The sequence below is a fragment of the Phoenix dactylifera genome, unplaced genomic scaffold (assembly GCF_009389715.1).
Source record: "Phoenix dactylifera cultivar Barhee BC4 unplaced genomic scaffold, palm_55x_up_171113_PBpolish2nd_filt_p 001307F, whole genome shotgun sequence".
Classification (NCBI taxonomy): Eukaryota; Viridiplantae; Streptophyta; class Magnoliopsida; order Arecales; family Arecaceae; genus Phoenix; species Phoenix dactylifera.
Genome location: NW_024068639.1, coordinates 3763 through 22653, shown reverse-complemented (window position 1 = coordinate 22653; position 18891 = coordinate 3763). Strand labels below are relative to the sequence as shown.

General features: G+C 42.0%; 1 long non-coding RNA gene and 1 pseudogene across 3 annotated transcripts; one reads left to right on the top strand and one right to left on the bottom strand.

Annotated features, from left to right (window-relative positions):
• The first annotated feature begins 397 nt into the window (after positions 1 to 397).
• Positions 398 to 2409, top strand: LOC103698965. 3 transcript variants are annotated; one of them, XR_005509760.1, is made up of 5 exons: positions 398 to 1237; positions 1311 to 1353; positions 1467 to 1541; positions 1875 to 1975; positions 2073 to 2409. It is a non-coding gene; the product is annotated as an uncharacterized LOC103698965 (long non-coding RNA). The 3 variants fall into 3 exon arrangements; XR_005509758.1 differs by having other exon boundaries at positions 398 to 1353; XR_005509759.1 differs by having other exon boundaries at positions 398 to 1373.
• A 5533-nt stretch (positions 2410 to 7942) lies between these two features.
• On the bottom strand, positions 7943 to 18510 carry LOC103699306 (annotated as a pseudogene).
• Positions 18511 to 18891: the final 381 nt, after the last annotated feature.

Genomic DNA, 18891 nt, shown 5'->3' with positions numbered 1-18891 from the left:
TTCTAAGTTTTTTTTTGTTGTTCTCTTTTCTATTGTGTTCTAGGTCATCGGTCGATGCAGGCTTTATAAGCGATTCATTTCGGTATAATTTATGGTTTTATTTTCTAGGTGAAGTTGATGATTTCAGTATTATTTTTTTGTTCTTCCGGCATTGGTTCTCCTAGAACCTAGATGCTGATATCTATTTTTTTTTCCTTTTTTGTGGGCTTTCGACAATAATATGATGTTAGGGTTTGGGGTTTACTTCATGTGGCAGAATATTTATGTTGTATGCGTGATTGCGTAGTTGTGATTTTCAATCATTTTAGTTAATTGGAATTTGTTGCTTAGCAATGCATTCCTCTTTTGTTGCAGGAGCTTGTGACCGAGTTTCAGGGCATATCCAAAGAAGGTAATAGATGAGAAAGCCTTTTGTTTTTCTGTCATCTGGATTAAGCAGCAGTGTATTGATGCTTTGTTGTTAGTTGTATAATAGAATCAGAACCAGTAAATGTGCCAGGCCAGTGCCTTCTTATCATTATTAATGTTCAGCTGGAAATGGATGAATCTTTATGAGGGTTTTTTTTTATTGCATACCTACAGTCTTTATTGCACATATCCACCTTAATATACTTATATTGTTCAGTTCTCAAACATTGTGAACTATGCTGCTGTTGATCTTTCTGTGTCCTTCCAGGCATGCCATGAAAATGTAATAATTATGCAATGCTGACAATTTTATCAGCATGAATTTCAGCACAACATGTCTTTGCTAGCGATGACCTCTAACAAACAAAATTTAGCGTTCTTATTGAAATACAAAACAGAGCCATCACATTTTTCAATATAAATTTGAGTGGAGGACACTCAGATTTAACAGAATCTTAACCATCCATCTTTTTTTTTCTGAACATTTTTCAATATAAATTTGGGACTTTTTTTAGTTTTGCTTTGACTATGGATACTCCTTTTTTGATTTTTTTGTTGTCATTGGACTTATGGAGTTATGGACCTTATAGCCAATGTGGTTTCCTTTGATATTTATAGCTATTTGGTAGTTTCTTTTGCTAGATTCTATGCAATGCTGTTTTTATTTTTATTCAATAATAGTCTAACTCTTCTTGGGGTAAGTTTTCTGAATTCCTTGAAAGTAGAAGATCTGACCTGTACCAAACCAGAAGTGAAGAGATTGTAAGTTTTTCAGACATTGCAGTGTGGTGAGTTAGTACCTCTCTTGTATGCTCAGCATGTTGTGGAGGTAAAAAATGTTGATGCTTGTATGCATAAGTTTCAGAAATATATAGTACTTATCAAAACCAATTTTCTGGTAGATGTCTGCAGCAGCATTTGCCAAAGGGCTTCTTGATTTGGAGGGTCAGTTAACTCCAATTCTGGTTCATTTTCAGTTTTTTTTTTGTATTTTTCATTGTAAATTATTGATAATAGTTTATTAGTTTTACTTTTGTCTATCTTTTTCTGTCCTTTAGGTTTCACTGGTTAGTAAAGACTCTTCTATGCTGGATGGACTAGAAGATGCTAGCACTGAGATGGATGAAGCAAAGGTTTGTTTTCTAATATAGATATGCTGATTAGTTAGACCAACATGTTTATCAAAGATGAAAAATCACTGATATTTGGACCATCATGTTTATCAAAGATGAAAAGTCACCTATTGATATTATCTTGCACGGTGGTTTTGCGCTGTTGCCCTGAGAGTATTGTCTTCACTGCCATCTAATGATATTAGCCATTGAATTGCTGGCACGTGCAACTGCAAAAGTGCAAATCATCCAAACTCAGAATTGTGCTGGAATCTGAAAATTGACATAGTATCTCATTTCCTATTATCTCTTTTATTTTTTGGTGTTGGCCTAGTCTAATGAATTTGAATTCAGGGCCTGGTTGTTCTTCTATTGGCTTTGGAGAGGCAGAGGAACTTGGACCTTGCTTAATGCAAAAAGGTGTGCCAAGACTTTAACAGGGGACTTGCAACAAGGTATGCAAAAAGGAACTTGGACCTTGCTTAATGAACAGGGGAGATGCAATTTGCAGCAACAAAATATTATACTAATGCTTGATTATGTCTTCTGCAGGCAGAGAAAATAGGGCTTGACTATATGAATGTTGAAGCACTAAAAAAATGAACAAAAACAAAAAGTTGGTCAAAAAGCTTGTTAAAAAGTACCATGCTTTCCTAGCATCAGATGCGATTATGTATATTGACATTTGTTCTATGTCAAGCAGATAGAATTTTCGGGCTATTCCATATGTAAATTTGGATGATTTGACTTGTATTCCTTGTCTTTGTAAAGATTAAATGCTTTTTGAATATTGCTGGTATTAGATGAATGAACAAATAACTTGTATTCCTTATGTTTAGCTTTTTGTAAAGATTAAATGCTTTTTTAATGTCAATGATGTTGGGACAAAATTTTTGTAATATTTTCTATATTTATCTTCTTTTTTTCTTGTGCTGCTTAAATGCTTAAATCTTAATGTATAAAACAGGTTGGGTCAGGTTGGGTTGGGCTAAGGCCTAAGGCTAAGAGCCTAGGAGGTGACCTATTTATTAAACAGGTTAAACAGGTTTGGTTGGGCAGGTTAAACGGGTCGGGTTGGACAGGTTAAACGGGTCGGGTTGGGCGGGTTGGACAAACAGGTTAAACGGGTCGGGTTGGGCAAACAGGTTAAACGGGTCGGGTTGGGCAAACAGGTTAAACGGGTCGGGTTGGGCAAACAGGTTAAACAGGTCGGGTTGGGTAAACAGGTTACCTGTTTATTAAACAGGTTAAACGGGTCGGGTCGGGTTACCTGTTTAATAAACAGGTCAGGTTCAGGTTGTAATTTCTGACCTGTTTATTAAACAGGTCGGGTTCAGGTTTATGATTTTCTGACCCGACAACCATGTGACCCGACCCGTTTGACCCGACCCGACCCGATTGCCACCCCTACCGCAGAGGCTGCAATGACCTCCCCAAACTGTAATAGAGCTCTATCAACCACCATCCTCGATGATATCCTCCGACCCTCAAAAATGCCAGCATTCCTGTCCAACCAGATATGGTAAGCCAGATATGCTCTAAGAATGCCCTCCTCCCACGAGCTGGGGCTCCGCATAGATCCTCTCAATAAAGAAATCAAGGCCTGAGCCGACTCCACCGACTGGGGCAAGGGAACCGGCGATCTACTCCAAATCTCTCTCGCCCTCGGGCACTGCACAAGAACATGATCAATAGTCTCCTCCACCTCCGTACACACCATGCACCACTGCGTGATCCGTACTCCTCGCCGAACAAGTACGCTTCTGGAAGGTAGGCAACCCCATGCCACCTTCCAGATGAACAAAGCCACACGCGGGTGAACCCGCATCCTCCAAATCCATCCTCCCTCTATCTGCCATCCGGACTCCCTCCTAAATAGGGGAAGAAGATCCCTAGCTCGGACCCGCGTCCGTCCCGACGGCCTCCACACTAGCCTATCTGACTCCTCCCGCAAAAGAGCCGGTAAAGCCAGAATCACCTCTGCCAGCTGCTCTCCAAAAGTCTCCCGAACCAGCCCCTCCCTCCACTGACCCCCAGCATGGTCAAATAAATCACAGACTCTGCATCAATCCAATCTCGCCGAGTCCACCAGAGTTGGCAGAAGACTGATCGGCTGCTCAGTCACCCATCTGTCCGCCAGAACATCGATCGACCGTCCATCCCCAATAGACCATGTAATCTCCGGAAGCACCTGCACGGCTCTGGCACACATCTCCCTCCAGACCGGCGAATGGTGCCGTCCTGCCCGTATCCCCGGAACTAGGGCCCCATATTTGGCCCTCATCAATGAGGACCACAAACAGTCAGGCTCTAGCATGAATCTAGCTGCATGACGTGCCGCTAACGCCTCCCGCCTCACCACCATGGACTGCAATCCCAATCCTCCAACCCTGGTCGGCTGGCACACCACCTCCCATGCAACCAGGTGTATACCGCCTCTGCCACCACTCCCCCCAGATGAAGTCCCTAAAGAGCTGCTCAATAGTCCTCAGGACCTCCATAGGGATAAGAGAGTTAGAGAGGAAGTAAGTCGGAATCGCCGAGAGAACTGACCGAACCAAGGTGATCCTCCCCATCGTCGACAGTGTGAGTCTCTGCCAGCCCTCCAGTCTCTGTCTGATACTAAGCTCCAAAAAGGTAAGGTCCCTACTGCGAAGCCGCTGCCCTGAGATCGGAATCCCCAAGTATGTCAATATGCCCACCTGCTCCCCCACCCCCAAAATCTCCAGAATGGAATGCTTCGCTGCCACTCTCGTCTTCGGACTGAAACATATTGCTGATTTGGACAAATTAACACACTGCCCTGACACTGCACAGTAGACACGCAGAATCCTACAGATGACCTGCGCGGCCTGCGGAGTCGACCGAGCCAACAATAAACAATCATCAGCAAAAAGAATATGAGAGATCGACACTGCCCCCTCTGCCGGCCTATAGGCCTCTAACTCCTGTGTGGATGTAGCATGTCTAAGAAGCCTGGAGAGCGCATCTGCGCACACCGTGAAGAGCAAAGGAGAAAGAGGGCAACCCTCGACTAGACTCAAAGAAGCGGGATGGAGTGCCGTTCACCAGGATGGCGAAGGAGGGACACCGCACACAACCCATCACCCAACTAATCCAAATCTCGGGAAACCCAAACCCCTGCAAAGACTGCTGCAAAAAATCACATCTCATCCTGTCATAAGCCCGCTCCATGTCAAGCTTAATCCCCATCAGGCTCCTCCTCATCGGGGCCCTACGAAGATCAAACATAAACTCCTGGGCAATAAGCACATTATCTGTAATACTCCGCCCATCCAAGAAAGCTCCATGCTCCAGACTGATCAGCCTCGGAAGAATGTCCCTCAATCTGACTGCAAGTATCTTCGTCGTAGCCTTGTACAAAGTCGAGCACAAACTAATCGGCCGAAAATGCCCCGGCTCAGTAGCATCCTGTCGTTTAGGTATCAGTGTGATAAATGTCCTCTGCCAATCCCTCGACATCATAGCTGTACTAAAAAACTGCTGAATAGCCTCTGTCACCTCCTGTCCCACAATCGACCAATACCTCCTGAAAAACACCGGAGGAAAACCATCCGGCCCTGGAGCCTTATCCCCTTGAAGAGACCAGATTGACTCCCTGATCTCCCTCTCTGATACCGGCCTGATCAATGCAGCAGTCTCCTCCTCCGACACCTGGATCTGAGGCCTCGGGATATCCACTAGACTCCCAACCCGTGTCTGCTCTGTCCATCTAGCTCTGAAGAAACTCTCCAAAATCCTCTGTATCGTGTCCGGGTCCTCCATCATCTGCCCATCCTCACCCTTGATAGCTTTGATCCTATTCTGATGCCTCCTAATCACTGTAGACTGATGAAAGAATCTGGTGTTCCGATCCCCTTCCTGAATCCACTGAACCCTTGACTTCTGTCTCCAAAAAATCTCCTGCTGTCTAAAAAGCGAATCATGTAGAGCCAAGTGTGACCTGAGCTCCCCCAACTCCCCCTCCGATAAGCCTCCACTCTGCACCTCCTGAGACTGTAAACTGGATATGACCTCCAAATCCTCAATCCTCCTGAAAATATTCCCCACCTCCTCACGGTTCCACCTCCTCAACCGTCTAGAGGTCAACTCCAACCTCCGGGATACACGGTACATGGCATCTTCCCTGACGGGCATACTCCACGCCTCCCTAACCATCTCCCACGACCGAGGGTAGCAGAGCCAAAGCTTCTCAAATCTAAACGGGGGGCGAACCGGAATAAATGTATCCATACTCACTAGTAATGGACAATGGTCCGATGCAATCCTCGGCAAGTGTCTAACGTGATAATCTGGAAAGCACTGAACCCATCCTGCCGTCGCACAAACTCTATCCAGTCTCTCCCAAACTCGGGCCTGCCCCTGTTGATTATTACACCAGGTAAACCTCGGGCCAGAGTAGCCCAAGTCAACCAATCCATTCAAGTCAAGGAAATCCCGAAATTCCTTGACTTTCCTTTTAAAGGTAAAGGCCTTACCCCCCATCTTCTCCTGAGAGTTGGTAATGCAATTGAAGTCCTCTGCTACTAACATCGGTTGGCCCTGGCTGATCAATAGAGATGCCTCCTCCCACAAAATTCTCCTCTCCCTATAGTCTGTGCTAGCATACACCGCTGCAAAGACCCATGGCCTCCGGTTGCCTTCCGAGATAACCAAGATTACCTCTTGAGTACACACATTGAAAATGTCAATTCCATAATCATTCTGAGCCCAAGTGACAATGATACCTCCTGACAGACCTTGAGAATCCACTGCGTAGAAACCCCATGACCTCGGCACCGCCCTCCTTGCCTTCTCTAAACTTCTGCCAGATAACCGAGTCTCCAATAAAACACAAATGTTCGGGTTGTGCTGAAGCACCAACCTGCGAAAAGCCGGGGCAAAGGAAGGTTTTCCCGCACCACGACAATTCCAAAGTAGAATCTTCATAAATCACTAGGTGAATTGGCGCGGCCTAGCTCCCCGGGACCACACCTACAAGAATCTTCCAAAATCACCTCACCTGTGCTCACCTCCTCAGTTGTAGGTCCTCCCTTAACAGCATTCATCATCTGGGCCAAAACCATGTTGTGAGCTTCACTGTTGACCTGTGCCAAATGGCACGCTGTGGCTCCAGACTCCCCAGCCACCTCAGACCTCCTCTGATGCCCTTCCTCCTCCAAAGCAGTAATTGAATCCCCGGGTCGCCTTGAAACCCCCTCCATAGCTGTAACATTATGGCACTGTGCCAAATAGCCTGTCACACTGTTCATCGGTTGAGGGGATTCAGACGGGATGAGCACACAGTGGCTGGCACCGACGCTTGCTGCCCCCCCAGCCGTTCCATTCCCCTCCACCACCGATCCGCCGCTCAATTCCGACGCCGCCGCCGCCGCAGCCCCCAACTCCGACAAGGAGGCCGCCGCCGATGCCACCCGGAACAGCCGCGCCTTGCCCAAAACCTTCACTCCCCCGGTGACCGGTAGTTGACCGGCATCTCGGCACACCAGCTCCGCCCGGGGAGGTCTACCGCGTGTCGCCGACAGTGGCGGGGGGGAGCTCTTGCTCCTCCGGCGATTACCCCCCACCTGCCTCCTCATCGGCTCGGTAGAACCTGGAAAGAGCCCCGCGGAGCGAGCCGGTCCCTGTGCCGGAAACTTAGTAGGGCTCCTCGACCGCTTCCGTGGGCTGAGGCCCGGTCCGCCCGCGCGCCCCGCAAGTTTGTTTTTGGGCCCCTCATCGACCCGGCCCGAGAACGGTTTGAGCCCACCCACATCTGGCCTGGAGCTTGATTCGGCGCCCAGCTCGGTGCCCGCTCCGATTGACTCAGCCCCCCCCTCCGATTGTACCCGCTCCGGCCAACGCCACATCCTTCTCCGGCGTTTTCCTCCGTGCGACCTTTGAGGGTTTCTGCCAGCCCTCCGTGCGACCTTTGAGGGTTTCTCGCTTTCTTTCTTCGCGAGCATTGCGTGGGGTTGTAAAAGACCTGGCGCTCGGTGACTCGCCCGAATCCGGGATCGAAACGGGGCGAGGCGTAGAGAACCCGGGCCGGGCCGAGCTCGGGCCGGGCTCTACAGCAGAAATTAGGCCCGATGGCTGTGTCCAGACCCGGCCCGACTGTCGGGCTTAAATTTTTGTCCAGGCCCGACCCAACCTTATAAATCTGGTCCCAGGCCCGGCCCGACAGGCCCGACCCGACCGGCCCGACAGGCCCGGCCCGACAGGCCCGACCCGACCGGCCCGACAGGCCCGACCCGACCCGACAGGCCCGATTTTTTTTTTTTGGAATCTAGAAATGGGCAAAAATGGCCCAACAGCTTAATGGGCTCTCTAAATTGGTTAATTGGTTAATGTTAAGGATATAACTAGCCTATTTTAAATAGATAGTGTTGGTGGTGGTTTCAAACTTTGGAATTTGGATATATCTACAAACATTAAAAAAGAAAAAATTTGCAGCTTCAAGCCAATAGTGTTGTCCAGCTGAAAATTACAACCTAACAATAAAAACTGCAAACTTAGACAAAATACAAATTACATTGTCCCATTAACATTATAACAAACATGCATCTTTGTGCATTCAAAAGTTCATAAAAGTTCATAATTCTTGAAGCCACTTCCATAATAGAAAATTGTAGAACATCCTTGCATCTTCTAACTCTCAAAACCTACAAACACAAAATTGAAACATTAGCAATTGTTGATTGAACATGAATAATTATTAGAGTTATTAATAGAATATCTAAATGACCAAACCATGTAATCCCTCTTCCATCTCTTCCTCGTCATCTTCATCCTCACTAGATTCTTCCATGTTAGCTCCCAAGACACCCGATTGTCCTAAAAAAATGTAAAAACAAATAAATATGAAACAATAGAAAATTAGTTTTTATTCAAATATATATTAAAGAAAAAAATAGAAGAACAAGCAAAGATTTAAAGAATTACCTAATGAGAAGCCCTTTGCTCGCAACCAATCCTCATAACATGTAATAGCTTGAATTGTCTTTGGTGAAAGTGAGTTTCGCCAAGGATTTATCAACTTTTTACCCATACTGAAGGCAGACTCTGAAGGGACCGTTGATATGGAAATGGCCAAAATATCACGAGCTATCGATGCAAGCTCGGGAAAACGACCTGAGGCATCTCTCCAATATGCTAGAATATCCAAATCGATGTGCAGCCCAAGATTTTGCTCCTCCAAGTAAAGATCTAATTGTGACTTCCCATGATCATGCTTTTGTTTTTTACTCAAAAATAATTCATAATCTTCAAAACTATCTGCATCATGGTTACCAACATCACTGCCACTAGAAGTTCCAATCTTGGGAGAAAAGACTGAAGTTGAACGCAGCATATACTCCTCAAATAAATCATACAAAGTATTCTTAATATTCTGAACCATCTCCCTTGCACTAATCTCCCCATAAAGTTTAGAATAACAATATTCAACTAACTCTAACTTGCAACGGGATCCAAAAATGTAGCACAAGATAAGATCAAACTATACTCAGACCAATACTTGTTAAATTTAACTTGCATCTCTCTAACCATATCAACCATAAAATCATATGGGCTCTATCAATTTTCTATGAATCTCCCACACCCCCCTAAAATAAATATTTGCTGTTGGATGCTTACTAGCAGAAAACTGATTAGTCACATCATAAAACACTTTCAAAAACTTATAAAGAATAGCTATTTTTTTCCACTCTTCTTCAGAAAGTGCAAAGATTCCAAATTCTCTATCACGCTGTCCCCAGTGATCTAAAACTGCCTTGAAATAAATAGCACGGTCCAGCATTATAAAAGTAGAATTCCATCTAACACAACAATCAGAACGCAATCTTTTTCTGGTATTCAAATGAAAACTTTGTTCAGCAATTTCATAAAACTTCTTCTTCTTTGGAACTGAATTTTTCAAATGCTTGGCCACATTTCTAATTTTACAAACAACACCATCAATGAGATTCAGACCAGCTTGCACAATAAGATTTATAATATGGCAGCAACAACGAATTTGAAAAAAAATCACCACCATGCAAGAGAGATTTATTTGCAAGAAGACGAATCTTGAGAGAAATAGCCATGGTATTATTATAAGATGCATTATCCAATGTCAAGGTAAAAACCTTACTATCAATTTTCCATTGAGCCAAGCATAAAGCGACCTCATCAGCAATAGAAAGCCCATCAAAAGGGGGGGTTAAGGCTGCAAATCTAATTATTCTTTTTTGCAACTTCCAACTATTGTCAATCCAATGTGCTGTGATGCAAATATATTCATCTTGTGTGTAATCATTTTTCTAATTATCAGAAGTCAAACAGATTCTCCCCGGTGCTTGTGCTAACTCCTCCTTCACAACCTTCATTTCATCCATGTAATATTTCAATGCATCTCTCCTAATAGTATGCCTACTCATGGTTTTGTATTGAGGACACATAACAGATACCATATATTTAAAACCAGGTTCCTCACAAGTTCTAAAAGGATGTGCACCAGCAACAATAAACATACAAATAGCTCTACGAACTTCTTCCTGATCAAACTTGGGATTTTTCAAATGCAAAGATGTGCTTCCAGAAGTTGTGGTTTCAGTTGAAATAGTGTAATTCCTTATGTCATGATGAAAACGTTTAGAACATCTTTTTAAGTGGCGCCATATATGAGACGTACCATTCTTAGAAGCAGCTGAAAAAATCTCCTTGCAATACTTGCATTGTGCTTTCAATATGTCCTTATCTTCAGTTGGAAGCTTGACCATGTGCATCCATACCTTTGATTTTGCTTTACCATCCTTGACATAACAATCCTCATGCTCATTATCCGCCACAGGAATAGGTGAACTTTCGCTTGCCATTGACATAAGCCTATCAAAAAATTATACAACTAATTATACAAAAAATTTAGTTCATAAGAATTATCCTATCAACAATGAACAAACCATTGGGATAGTAGCATTTATCATAATAAAAATAAAGCCCCATCCAACCGGCAAAAAAAAAAAAAATCAGGAGCCCATCTCAGGTCAAGGGAGAACTATAGCTGGAAGCCTGGAACAGTGGAACTGGAGCAATGTGAGGGGAGGAGTCCGAAGACCAAAACCGAAAAAGAGAAGGGATGAAAGATCCCTCGTCCATCTCCAATCCCCCGATCTTTCTTCCTCAGAGTTTCGACTGGGTCACGGGATGAAAGATCAAGGCATCAAGGCATCAAGCCAACCAAATCCCTCCTCCCTCTTTCTCTCCAGTCTCCACCGGTCCACCCACGGGAAGACTCGTGGCCACCTCCCTCTCCCCCCCACCTAAAAAACCGGCCCGATGGGGAAGCTCCAGAGTCCCACCTCCGAGTTCTGAGCTCTCTCGCTCCCCCCACCTCTCTCTCTCTCTCTTTCTCTCTCTCTCTTCCATCCGGGCTTGAAGCTATATGGGGCTTTACTTCCGAGCTTCTAAAATTCATCCGGAATCGAGCTCGAAGAGGAGGAGGAGGAGAAAAATCTTACCGGCGACTGTGAGTCGGTGACCGGAGCCGCGGAGGTTGCCGTCCGGGGGAGGACACCGAGAGGAGGAGGCGGCGACGACACCGGCGGAAACCGAGAGGAGGCGGCGGCTACAGGGAAACCGGCGGAAACCGGCTACAGGGGGCGGTGGTTCTCCGCGAGGGAAGGGGGGCTCTCAGGCGAGGGAAGGGGGGCGGCGGCACTCAGTGAGGGAAAGGGGGGGGTCTCAACGAGGGAAGGGGGAGGGGGGGGGCTCTCAGGCGAGGGAAGGGGGCGGCGGCACTCAGTGAGGGAAAGGGGGGGGGGGGGTCTCAACGAGGGAAGGGGGAGGGGGGGGCTCTCAGGCGAGGGAAGGGGGGCGGCGGCACTCAGTGAGGGAAAGGGGGGGGTCTCAACGAGGGAAGGGGGAGGGGGGGTTTAGGAATTAGGGCTTTAGTTTTGTTTCTTAATTTTTTTAATATATTATATTTTACTGTTTTATAGTCGGGCCGGGCTGAACCGGGCCATTTTTAAAAGTTTCCAGGCCCGGCCCGATTTTTTTGATCGGGCCGTTTTTCCTGCCCAGGCCCGACCAATGGGCTCTTTTTCAATGCCCAAGCCCGAAAAATTTCGGGCCGGGCTGGGCGGGCCGGGCGGGCCAGAAGGCCCGTGATCACCTCTACTTCCAACCGAGGATTATTCTCGAAGCTGCAGAACAAAAGGCAAAATCATGAGAGAAATAAAGATAAGACAGCAGACAGACACTAATCAGCACATTACCAAAACTACTTTTTAGCAGGAGTGAAACTACTATTACTATTACTATTACTGAAGTGCATAAAACTATTTATTGCATTTTGTAGACAACAAAAATCAAGACTATCAGCAGGTTTATGCAATCTTAATTTTTGCAGTCGAGCTCAGATTCTATTACAGAACAAAACTTGCACCTGCTTAAAGGTGAATACTCAGAACAGTACTTCCTACTTGTCAAGAGTTGCAGACAATTTTTGTGATGGTAAACATTCAAAACATGCTCATTGTAAATGTGGTTATACAGTGAAATCAGAAGATGAATAGGAGATTTATAGAGCATTTCCAAGAGAGAAAAAACAAAGAAAAATAAAAAAAAAAACATCTCAGGATGCAAGGCTCCTGCCACCACAGGATATGGAGAGGGTCAGATATGTGCAACGTTAAGCTCATATGTGGAGAGACTGTTTCCGTATTTCAAACCCATGACACTCAGGTCATAATGGAGCAATCTTACCATTGCTCCGAGGCCTGTCCTCTAAGAATGAGAAAACAAAAATATAAAAATGTAGAGGACTTTGAGAGTACAGCTTGATGATGCTAGACAGAACAAATTAATGTCTAATTCACACAAACAAAGAGGTAACAAATAGCTTAGAGTTTCAGGAACATGCAGACTAAGTTAATTAGTAGTCCCTGCAATATGGCTAATGACGAAAAAGATAAATATGATAATGAAGCACGAAAAAAGAACCAATGAAATTATCACAAAGAGAAAAGAAGAGCAAAAACAAAAAAGAAGAGTAATACCATGATCTCTAAAGCAGATCATGTATAGAATCTGTTTCAGTTCAGGTTCCAAAATAGGACTTTCGGAGGAGCCAGGCATAAATCTTCACCCATGAAGTAGTAATTCTTTTAAAATTCCTTCCTTCCATGAAACCACTATATTATCAGCATCCTGATTTGACTACCTTAGAAACATATTATCCAAAGAAATCCTATAATTTTTCAATTGAAATTATATTAAGCTCTAGCATAACTTCCCTATGGATGAGATGACGACTAATGCCATTATGAGTCAGTATTGATCTAATACCACTTTCTTTTGCCACCTAGGAAATCCCAGATCATCATATTCCACAACCTTTTTGCCATAGAAAAATTCATGTAATTGCCCAGTAAAATGTTACCTCTTTAAAGCCTGCTCTTTATATTTCTTCTAGAATTTCAAGTTTTTTCCAATCCTTCCCAGCTTCACCAAACTTCATAACTTTCACAAAATAAAACATGTAATTGCTCAGCAAAGTGGCCTCTTTTCAAAACTCTCTTAGCAGGTTTTGTATAGCGTTTACAATCCTTTGTACTTTGAGCCTATGTGACCATCTCTGACAACTTATAAGCACAAGAAATCAAGATGATAACCAATAAGCCTATACCATCAATTTGGGTTGTCTTTACAGATGGTTCTTTGAAATCTATTGCTAAAAAAGCTACTCGACTTTAGCATCTTTATACTCGTTTTCACAAATTTCTTCTGAGCTTTCTCTGGTCTTCCAACCACCATACTGGCCTACTACCCATTTGGACACCCCACTGTCAAGTTCTCCCAGGATCTTTCTTACATATGATCAAGCTATCACCATGGATACAACCATAAAAGTTCAAAGGTTTTAAGCCATAATAAGATCAAATTAATGCTGAACTTAAGAAACGCACTTTTTTCCCATGCTACAGTATAAAAATTAATAATACAACTTCCATGACAGTATACAATCACTCAAAGAAAACCAGAGCCCCTGTTAAATAAACCTTCTCAATCCATAACTTTATTCTATTTACCCACATTTCCACAAAAGGTTACTCACAACCTGGATACTGCTTATTGCTTAAGTCACAAAACCAGAAGAACATGTACATACTTTCAGCTTCTTCCTAACAAAATAAACACAAAAAAACATGGTAATGGAAGAAGAGCCCTTAATATTTCACCCCAAACTTTCCGGGCGCGGGGGGGGGGGGGGGGAGGGCAAATATCACATGTATGATGTTATAATATAATGGTCATTTCAGCTTCTTTCTTACTAAGGAAAACATACTATAAGAGGATAGCATGTTAGTTTTCTGATATGTAGCATCACCCAGATTGTAACAAGAATACGAGATCATAATTAGTGAATTCTACAATAAATTTTATCTTACTTCAAAGGAATGGAGAACTCCATCACCTCAATAAATTTATCAAGCACATGGTCCAATTTTCTGACGTCCTATGGAATAATTCAGTCTCCAGGCAAAACTTGCAAATGCTATCAAATGCATCCTCTTACATAATTCTTTCATAAGAATTCTGAATTCGTAGCAAGAAGGATTCAGAAGGGAGTTCCCAATCACATATTCATCTCATGCATCTCATCCATAACACATCCGAAATGCACTCCAACACTAAAAGTCCTATCAAATATGCTAAGGGCCTATGGCCCCACGACCCTCTAGATGTCTCTATACTTAAGACACTTTTTAAAAGCTCGCAATCCTGCAAAACCTCCAGTAAACCTTCCAAGAAAAGACTGTTGACAATGAAAATATTCATAAGCAATGCACGAGAACTGCAAAACAAGACAATTGATAATACTGAACAAGTTTGGCAAAAATGGAAGTGCAACCTAATTAATTGATGAGGCATCGAAGGATGAATTTCTATGCCTTAGGAAGCATGTCAGAAGCTCTAGATGCAAACAAGTTCTTTCTAGTTAATATGAAACATCTAATCATATCATCAGATATCATTAACTGTTCAGATTGTTTGCACGCTACATCCTCTTAAACACAAGAATCTCATGTACCTTCTACAATTATATCGTATCTATCCAGGAGCAATTCTATGTAGCTGCAAACTCCAGTTATTGGCAGCGAACTCAATCAATTCTACTACATAACTATGACAAGGCAGATTAAGATGCAAGGATGAGCACAGAAAATTTAATATCCAAGAATTCTACACTTTAAAGATCAGAATAGCGGATGCTAATAATTTGACAGAAATCAAAATAAAGTCAAGGAAATTGGGAATTACTTGTTCAAGGGGATGTGTTCAAAAGGTCCAGAGGTAGGAATGGTCCCACAAAGGTTGTTCTTTGAGACATCTCTGAAAGCACAAATAAGTACATTTCATAAACCAAGAAAATTACATTTAATTGACTCATAATAAGTAAATCTTGTCCATACTGATGCAAAGATAGGTGAAAGCCGATACTGCCAAACTTACATAACTTTGAGACTAGAAATTCCAACAAGTTCCCTTGGGATTGGTCCGGTTAATGGTTGTTATTGAGCCGTCTGCATAAGCAAACAATAAAATCAGCAATAACACAGGAATACAAAGACCAAAAGGACTCAGAAGAGAAAAAAACAGCCTTAATATTGCCCTACTATTTTCTGCCCTCAACTTATAAAATAGTAACTTTGTCAGAGAATCTATAACAGAATCCAACTGGTTATGATAGTTTGAAAGTTTGATACCCGAATGACGTGATGTGATGTGATTGATGCCCATATAGAAAACACCAATAACAGGTTGTATTCAGTTGAGAATAATCCATGTAAATTATTCTGAGGAAAAAGTATAATATGGGAAGGAAAAAAGATAACATGAACTCACAAGAATACCAAAGCCTTCAGTTTGCCCAGTGTTGGAGGTATAATCCCTGAAATGTTGTTGTTATACAAGTCCAAGCTAATCAGGCTCTTTAGATTACCAAGTTCAGCTGGGATTGTCCCTTGAATGTTGTTTTTGTAAAGCTCCCTGTATAAGTAATATAAAGAATTCACAAATCCAATATTATTACATAAGCTATAGATATATCATAAACAACTAAGGAACCGCAAAAGACTCTGAAAAACTCTTCCATATTTAGAACCATAGTACATGAATATAGTCATGAGTTGTTACAGAAGTAAACTGAAGAAGATAGTTTTCGTTAGAAGGATGAACATAAAGAATAAAAAAGAATAACCAGTTGAAGTGCAGATTGAGTAAAGGTGAACATGCATATTCGTTCTTAATATTTATTCATATTAGAAATTTATACTTAAAAAGCATTTTACAAGAACAAAAGACATCATGGGCCATGACATAAATAAATGAGAAGTTTATTCTCATTCAAAGGAAAATACTTGCATTCTTATGGCCCAATACAACAAATTATGTTGACTGTCATGTCTTTTATACCTTCTTTTTCACCTACTCATACTTATACTAGAGAAAAGCCACGAAATTTGTCTCTTTATATAACTTAAGCACCCTCCCCCTGCCTTGCAAACTTCTAGATGGTATAGTAGCTTCACTGAAATGAATCCACATTGAATTCTTATACAATTCCAAGTGAACTATTATGAATGAATCCACATTGAATTCCACGTGGACTATTATGCATAAATGTGTATATGGGGCACCTACAAAGTCTGGGAAAGGATAGAGGCTTGTAACAAAAATCATGGTAGACAATGACTCCACAAATCCCACCATACAATGCTCATTTCTCCTATGTTTATAAACAAGCCTCAACGTATCATCAGGTCACAAGGTGTGTTTGTGTGTGTGTGAGTATACGCAAGTACATCTATATGTATATATATATGTATATGTATGTATGTATGTATATATGTAGATATATATATATGTATATATATGTGTGTGTATATATATGTATATATATGTGTGTGTGTATATATATGTATATATATGTGTGTGTGTATATATGTATGTGTGTGTGTGTATATATATGTATGTGTGTGTGTGTATGTATACATGTATATATACATGTATATGTATGTGTATATATATGTACATATGTGTGTGTGTGTCCCAATTTTGACATTATATCATTATTTTTTAATAAATAAAATGCCACATTAGGGAAAAATGATGCCAAATTAACTTTTACTGCTATTATTCAAATAACATTCTTCATCTACTAGCATAATGGTATAATTTTCTCCGCAGTATCATGTTACGCATATTCAAGCTTTGCATAATATAAACCCAATGATATTCTTATCAAAACTTGATATCTAGAATACTCCTCCAAGGTCCTAGCAGTAACAGTATAATTTTCAGGTTCTTCTTAAAGTAATATAGTTATTTATCTAGTTCTTATATGTTCAAAGTAACAGGCACACCTTCTCCACTTGGACAAGATTCTAGGTTCATACCTTTGAAAGGTGTTTCTGTTAGTATTTGACCTGGGTATTTTTCACATCATTTCTTTCATATGATAGTTGATGCCCTCCCTTAACATTATTAAAAAAGGAAAGTTCTTCCTATCAGGATTATCTCTCAAAGAATGTGATAGCTTACTTGTAACTATGTCTCAATTTGGAATTTTTAGCCTTCAGCAGTCAATCTAAGGTTAAAAACACTTTTTAAACAGACAAATGGAAATCCAAGTGAGCCAGCATATCATGAATCCAAGAAATCCAGACTCAGTGATGAAGCAAAGCCGTATACGCTTTTAAAAAGAGGAGACTTACAGATACTGCAAATGTTCAAGCTTTCCAAGTTCAGGTACCAAATGGCCTGACAGATTCGAATTTCCTAAGTCCCTGCAGAAAAACAGAATTGCATATAAAAAGATAAATAAATTGCAAACTTTTCCCTCAGTCTATCATACACCATGGTGCGATATTACAATATAAGGCAGCACATTAGACTAAATTAAAGTAAGGCTCTTCATCAGCATCCCAGTTATTTGAGTCAATATGCTGGCCAAAATCAAAAAGGCGAACTCTTTAAAATCCGTTTCTCTATCATTCGTAGTCTATTGCTTAAAACTCATCATAACAAACCAGAATACAATAACAAGATAAGGATGACATGTCTTATTCAAATCCCGTCAAGAATTCATGCTTAAAATATTTTCATTTGAAAGCTTGCAACTTTGAGCATGTGATGAGCTCAAAAACTTCTCTACCCCAATCCAATAGAGGAAAAAAAAAACAATTAGCAGCATCTTTAATAATGTAATCAAATACGAATTCTTAATCTAAGCAATTTTCATTTGAAAGACTGCAACTTCGAGCATATACTCAGTTCAAAAATGTTGTTTTCCTTAACTCCATACAGAATAAGGAGGTTTATCAATAACCCACGATTTGAAGGGAAATATAATCCATTAATCATGTAATCAAATATAAAATCTTCCCTCAATGAACTCCCTTTTCTCAAAAAGAAAAAAATCATTTCTCGAATTCCAGCAAGGGGATTGCATCGTGGAGAAAAAAGACCATCAACTGGAGGAATGATGAGAAAAAGAGGGAGAAGAACAAGGAGAGATGCCTACAGTCTGGTGACGCGGTTCTCCTGGTTGCAGGTGATGTGGAACCAGGTGCAGGGGTTGACGAGTGTGGGATCCCAGGACTCAAGGACGTTGTCGGGGTCGGAGAGGCTCCGTCGGAGGGCGAAGAGCGCGTCGCCCTCGGAGTTCCCAGCGGCCGGGGCGGCGAGGAGGACGACGGTCACGGCTAGGGCTAGGGCTCGGGCCGCGACACGCGGTGCAACGGCCATCGCTCCGCGGCGAGGGTCGAGAAGCTCCCGGAGAAGTTAGGGTTAGGGTTTCCAAGATCTCAAGGAAGAGAGAGGGAGAGAGTTGGTGAGAAATGAATTGAAGAGGAAGGTGCTCGAACAAGCGCTCTGTCGGCACCTGAAGAGAGAAAGAGAGAGTAAAGGTTGTTTATCTACTTTTTTTTCTTTCCTTTAAATTAATAACTGAGAGCCTGTTAGCTGTTGGTTTGGATGTATTTATGATGGTGGTGCTGTACATAGATTCCTTGTAGACTCCAGCCTTGTGATCATGGCCATTTATCTATTACATGATCAATATGATTGATCATTTATGTATTGGATATGATGATCATAATTTTATGGATATGTATGATACATATGTGATCATGAATGGTGTTACATATGGATGGTTGTAGCTTCCAAACTTTGTCATGTATGGAAAAAGAAAAATCAAAACCAATGTAATTAGACAGTTTGCAAGTGAAATAATATGATTTTTTAATTTTAATTTTGGTATAAGTATTGAACTGGGAACAAGGACTAGAAAATTTTAAGCTTCAAAATCTAAACAATTATTTAT